This window comes from Heteronotia binoei, chromosome 4 (genome assembly GCF_032191835.1).
Source record: "Heteronotia binoei isolate CCM8104 ecotype False Entrance Well chromosome 4, APGP_CSIRO_Hbin_v1, whole genome shotgun sequence".
In the NCBI taxonomy this organism is placed as follows: Eukaryota; Metazoa; Chordata; class Lepidosauria; order Squamata; family Gekkonidae; genus Heteronotia; species Heteronotia binoei.
In genome coordinates, this window is record NC_083226.1 from 50,281,235 (window position 1) to 50,288,591 (window position 7,357).

Sequence of the window (7,357 nt, forward strand, 5' to 3'; positions counted from 1 at the left end):
TCGCCTGCTTACCCTTCTTAGATTGCCTCACACCATCCTCCCCACCTGGAGAAAGGATGTCCGCTGCCTGTTCCAGTGCTCTCAGTCTACAAGCAATATTGGAATCAACCACCATATCACCCTCCTCATCAGAAGAGGATAACGGCGGTAGTGGCCTTTTCACAGGAGCCTTGGGCGCCTTAGGCGCTGGCTCTATTCCTTTGGGCTTGCCCGACCCTTTTCCACCAGCCATCTAAATAGCAAGCACAAGACCACAAAATGGCCTCCTGCAGCTCCACTCTAAAATGGCTTCCCCCTGGAAGAAGAAAGGGAACTCAAAATGGTCAGAAAAGCCTCTGCTGCACACCAATGTCTCCAGTAGGAGAAAAATGAGGGGGAGGCTCTCCAAAATGGTCACCTCCCAACCTCAAGGGCAATAATAAATAACCCAGGTTGCCCCACAGGCCCACACTCTCAAAAATTAAAAGGGGAAAGACCAACCCCTGGGCTCCATAACCCCTGCCCCAGCAGACCCCAAACCCCAGGCAGACTTAGCCAACAAGAACAACACCACGTCCTCCACTGCCTCCAATGCCACCGCCAGCCTGCAGCACTGCAGCCGACGCTCCAGCCAACGCTTCACCCGCTGCTGCCCAGTCAACTGCCCCAACAGACCCCGACGTCCAACCAAAAACAAAAGAAAAGCCTCAGCCTCAGCCGATCGTCTGCCAAGACGAAGGAGCCGACGAGGAGTTTTTTCTCTGCGTGCTGAAATGGGCGCCCCCTGACTCTTCCCATCCAGGGAAGCAAACCTTGCTCATGCAGCCTAGCCGCTTCGCTGCAGTCTGCAAGCATAAGAATGTTTTACATTTTCCCCCTTACCTGGAATGTAGGGGAAATTAGAATGGTTGACTCACCCCTGATTATGTCCATTCTGAAATTAATTATACCACTTATCTGGATGAACTACAAGAACATTAGTCCATAGATACATAATTTGTGTTGTTTATTGCAGACTTTCAAGAGACTGGTACTTCTTCATCACTGTATCTGAAGAATACTGTAACTGGAAGACAGTTAAGAATTTTTTCAAGTTTGGAGTGCACATTCAGGATCACTTAAATTAACTTATTCATAGTTTTAATCACCCCATTATACTGACAGTCAGTTTAGTAAAATAATTAGTACCCATGCTTCAGAATGAGCTTGACATGTGGGATTCTGGTAATGTAACTACAGTGGTGGTGGCAGCAGTATTACATCTTTCAGTATATTACAGTGGTATGATGTATTCTACTATAGCTGTTTATTTTATTTTTTTTACTTTTTGAATCTGTACTAGTTCAACCCATTATATTCTCTTTAACAATGGATAATGACAGCAACATCTGAAGAAATGCCTGCCATTTTGTTTAATGAATCAGATATGGCTTACTGTTAGACTGGAGGATCTGCGGCTATTAAACAGCAGCAGTTTATACATTATTGAGATGATGGAATCATTATCACTTTTGGTGGTTTGGGCTGTCTCTGTTATTCCTACAAAAAAAAAAGTGTGCAGCCTACATTACAGGATGTTCATCTGGTTTTCCTGACTCTTCTTGTAACATGAATGAAAATATTGCACCACCATGTATGTAATATTTTTTCAGTAAGCCATATGCCATCCAGCCATTTTGATTACTGCTTGCATCTTAAAGAGATTGGAAGGATTAAGAACTGGATAGGAAATCCATAGTACATGCAAACTTGCTTAGTATCCACAGGAACCCAGCACATGACTCCCCCACTAACCATGACTGGCAAAATAAATAGATGTAGACAAAGAAGACTGCTTTCAATTTTTCAAAGACTAATTTTTTAAAAAACTTCATTTTTACTCATATTGTTAAGGCACAAGTAGAGAAAAGTGACATCAGATATGATGCTTAGATCCTCCTCCTTGTATTCTTATTTCCTAAACTTTCCGTACAGGGCTTACTGGGTAGGGGAAGGGGGTGAAATGGAAACATAGGAAAAGGGACAATGGTGAGATCAAGCAGTAAAGGATGCTCCAAGGAGTCATGTTGATTATGGTCTCTTTCCAAAGGAAGGCTTTCAGTGAATATGTATGCCCATAATATACTAAAGCTGTTCAAACTCTTAGAGACAAAATACTTTCTATTACGTCTACAATAAGTGTCAGTCTAAGATGTGCTGTCATGTTATGACTTAGATTCACTAGACAATTTCCACAGACAGGAGGGTGGATTTTTTTTTTTTTTTTTGCTGATTCTCCACTTCTGATACAGACCACCAACTTTCTCCTCACACTAGTGGGAAGGGCGGGATACAAATCTTAAATAAATAAATAAATACCTGATCCCCTTGTCTGATGAAGTGTGCTTAGAGAGCACACAAAAGCTTACGTTCTGAATAAAACTTGGTTGGTCTTAAAGGTGGAACTTGACTCCTGGTTTGTTCGACTACTTCAGACCAACACAGGTGCCCACTTGGATCTTTCTCCTATGCTGTTCTGGGGATGTCCCCTGTACCTAAAGAGCAACACTGGTGAGGCATTTTGGTCTGCACTGTGAGGAGTGAAGTCAGAAAGTCCCACTTTACTGACAGAAATCCCTTTAGTAAGTGGAAATTTCCAGTGGATCCAATTTGATGTGTGGAATGTTCCATTGGAGAATTATTGCAGGATGAAGCCCTTCTGCAGAGCTTTGTAATATTTTATACATGAACTAGATCTTATATCAGAGAGGGAACTGTGTGAAACATCTTCCATTTGCTTCTATAGATATATCAGAGTAGATAGGATTTTTCTACACCAGGAAAATTAATTATTCAAAGATTTCTTGCCCTAACCTGGGTAGCCCTGGCTAGCCTGATCTTACCAGATCTCAGAAGCTAAGAAGGGCTGTCCCTGGTTAGTACATGGATGGGAGATCACCAAGGAAGTCCAGGGTCACTATGCAGAACCAGGCAACAGCAAACCACCTCTGAACATTTCTTGCTTTGAAAACCCTTTGAGGGGTCACCATAAGTCAGGTGCAACTTAATGGCAGTTCTCACCACCAACAAGGACTTCTCACATTTTTACCCATATATGCAGGTAAAGATTATAATACTACTCCCTTGATTCCTTAAACTTGAGAAAAGGTGGAATTTCTCCTCATTCCATTTTTATGTATCTTGTTTTAGACTAACTTTACAGTGATAAACCACATTAGTTCTTTGTTGGAAAGACAGTAAAGGTTTCTAGGGGCACCTTAAAGAATAAGGGCATCTATTGTGGTGTCATCTTTTGTAGTCAAGAGCCTGTTTCATTGTCGGTAGATAGTTCTTTAGACACTGGTACTGGTACTTACTGTGAATTATTTGATTGAAGCCAATAAGACTATCCCATTTTTACCCATTTTTGGAAATTAGAAGATGCAGAACTATATCTCATGTACTCCCTTTCCAGTTCTGTAGAACAACAAAACCTAATACTTCTGTTGCTCTAACACACATACAGGATTGCACTGTTGTGCTAAGCACAAAAGAAACGTTAAACAGCACCTTTTTAAAGCAGTCACCTATTAATATTGTGGTTTCTCAACATACCACAGCAGAATTCTTAACGTTGCTTCCAAGTCATCTGGAAATCTCAGAGATCTTTGGCATTTGCCAAAATATTTTTCAGTTGTAACTTAAGAAGCTTTTTGTCTTGAACAAAAAGCGACTATGAAAATACCTGTATTTATTTCCTTGTTTACTTTCATATAGGTTCATTCATGCAGAATAATTTAAGAGAGATGAAGGAGGCTGTAGAAATGCAAGTGTGGGTGTGAAATAATCTAAGGCTTAAATAACTGATGAAAACAAAAAAAAAACCCTGACAACAGTATTCAACTTCTGAGAATAAGTACTATCCATAGATAAACTGCACATTAAAACTTATTGGAGAACACAGATGTTTGGCTAAGAATGCAGCTACAAGTTTCCTCTCACTCTTTTTGGTGCACAGTGTACATGCCAAATTTTCTCTTATTAGTTTCATATTTGGAAAGATCTTCTCTAATTATTGTATTGTATTTTGAAAATATTACAGTCATGAATAAACATATATAAGTTCTATTTATTAGAATGAGAGTTTATTAATTTCTTTTTTCATTTTAAAGATTTATAGCACACCTCTCTACATATATGTCAAGTGGCTTACAGCAATAAGAATTAAAAATAAAATAAAACAACAAGATTAAACCTGCAGCAAAACTCAGGGCAAAATGCAATAAAACAACTGGAAATGGCATCAGATAAAAAGATAAAAGCAAAAACAAAAAAGAAAAGAAAAAAAGAACCAGAAATAAATCCAAGAAGTGCTCAAAATCCCAAAACAGGCAACATTAAGCCAGAATTTTTTTTAAAAAAAGCACCACAGGATAAAGCAGGACCATCTGTTGAATTGGCAGAGCCTGGGGATCCCTTGGAATTACAGCTCATCTCTAGGCTTCAGAGATCAATTCCCCTGGAGAAAAGGGTGCTTTGGAGGTTGGACTCAATGGCAATGTATCACTCTGAGATCCTTGTCCTTCCCAGGCTCAAGAGTTTTCCAGTCTGTATCTAGAAACCCTATGTAAGTCAAAATGCCCTCAAAACAAAGTTGGGGAATTGTCAGGTGGGCACCTAGCTTAATCAGGATCTTTTTACCTATGTATACAGGACACACGTAAATAAATTAATGCTTAAATTTACCAAGGACTCTAAGTAAAACAATTAAAATTTATTCCAGAAAAATATAGGCATACATACAAGGCAATGTGCTCATGAAACATACATACAGTCCTAAGAAAAATAGAGATAGAGACAACACATGGATAGACAAACAGGGTGATAATTACCGATCATAGCCTTCAAGGAAGGCTCCAATGGCAACAAGCGAGGAATGGGGAAATAGGACCCTCAACTAATCAGGAATCGGGGATGGATCTAGACAGCAGAACTGGGGTACTGCTAGATGCACACCTGTGAGGAGCTGGGTCACAGGTTATAAAGACTACCTTGAGCCCTCAGGGAATGGGAGGTACAGAGATGGAAAAAGGGGAGGCTCTGTAGTGACCATAAGGGCTGGACTTCCACAGTAGCCAATAGCAAGTTTATTGGTGGCATCTAATTGGATGTCCAAAACTGACCAATGATCAAGCTTGGGCCCTGGTTACCTGATTGGACTTCCAGGTAACAATGAGCCAAGGGGGAGGCTCCAGGATGATCGTTGGGGAAAAGAATGGGGGAAATTACTGGGTGAAGGTGTGCTTAAGACATTAAACTTATCTAAAAAGGTGACAATAGATTGCCAAATTACTACCTAGGTAACACCCAATCTATACAAAGAACTTGGCTCTGGTTGAAAATGGCCTTCTTCTTCTTCGATCTTCCATAGGCACCAGTCTTTGTCTTCAATTCCGTTGGACAAAGGCTTAAGCGGTCTGGCAGGATCCACGCCTAAGATAAGCTTGATGGCTTTATGCATAGGTGACATCTGTTGAATATGTGAGCCTCACACTTTGATGTAATGGAGTCTGGCACAACAGGAAGATAGTTTCTTGTGGTGTTAGCTTCCCAAAGTGGATTCTATGGTCAAGGCTGAAAACCGCTTGCCTGGACAGTTCCTGGCTGTGCAACTTCTTCCGCTCCAACGATAGAGATGGTGTTTGCAGGAAGTGACTGGAAACCATCTGTTCTCCTTGTTAGCACTCCTCCAGAGACACAGAGCACTGATGTAGTGTTATGGCTGTTAGTACCCATAAGTCCCTTCCAGTTTGGTAGACACAACCCACATCCTCCTGGCAGATGTGTGTGAGCTGAGTTTCCAGGCACCCTGGCAACCAGACAGGTGTCTACGATGTTCAGGAAATAGAGGTATTTTCCTCACACCTATCGCCCCCATCCCCCACCAATAGCTAGGGGGTGGAGCTGGCAACCCTAAAATTAGCTATTAAAAACTGATAACATAAGCCTAGGAAAATGAAAGTACTTTCAATTGGTACCTCTAGGGCCTTTTTTGTAGCAGGAACTCCTTAGGTGTATTAGGCCATATACCCTAAGGTAGCCAATCCTCCAAGAGCTTACAGGGCACTTAGTATAGGGCCTACTGTAAGCTCTGGGAGGACTGGCTACATCAGGGGCTTGTGCCCTAATATTCAAAGGAGTTCCTTCTACAAAAAAAGCCCTGTACCTCAAAGCTCCTGAAATCAGCAGCTGATGAGCTTCTATAGGGAAGGTGTTCTAGTACTTGGTGACACAACAGAAAAGGCCCTTGCTTGGTGCTTATTCCTCTCAGCTGTGAAAATGGGAGACCAGGGCCTCTCATGAAGATCTCAGTGGGCTGGCAAGCCAAGTGAATGGTTTGAAATGATAACAGAGTTCTGTTATTCAAGCTAACCAAATCTACATTTCTAAGGGCCAAACTAAATAAGACTCTGGAAAATCTACAAATAGAGCACACAAGTAGTTTTTATTGGACAGTAGTAGCTATGGAGAGCACATCAGGACTGTGGCAAAAGGAGAATAAAAGTTTGTTTTGTTTAGATGATTTAGATTAACTTTTATTCTCTTTTTGCCACAGTCCTGATGTGCCCTCCATAGCAAATAATCCTTTCAGGCTCTCAGCTGAGCTGTGAGAGCAGGCTGCCCCTGTGGTTCAGCTGTTTAGATCAGAAATTGCTAAGTCATGCAGGACCAACTGCTCCTACAGCTCAGTTTTTTAAAGTGGCTGTTTGCTCCTCATGGCTCAGCTGTTGTGGCTCAGCTGTTTCTAATACAAACAGCTGAGCCATGGGGGCAGCCTGCTCCCATGGTTTAGCTGTATAGAGCCTAAAACAACTGAGCCATGAGAGCAGGCTGCCCCTGCAGCTCAGTTGTTTTGGGCATGAACCCAGCTCAGTTCATATATGAGATGACTGGGTTTGTGGGATTCCATTATTTTTTTTTGTGGTTCACCCATGAATCACAAACAGAGCCACATTTTGGACCACTGCAGGCAGACATGCAACTCATTGTCCTGGATGGTTATCGGGTGGTAGGTGGGTCAATTGATCCAGGATCTGTTCCTATGCCGTGCCAATGCTCCTGCACTATATTCAATAAAGCTATGGCTTTTGTTTCTCCAGAACATCTGGTGGCTGGTCTATCACTTCTCACTCACACCCTCTATTCCCTTGGTCTGCAATCCATTTTGAAGCTTTGGAGATGGATAATAGGACAATTCCATGCTCTACATTTTCAGAGGAAAGTCTAAGGTTCCACCCATCTTTTCTGGGATTAGTTCTGGGCAGGAGTCAGTTGCTGATTCATGACTTCATGGACACAGAAGTCTGAACTGGAGCAGAGGACTAGCTGAAGGAGCCAG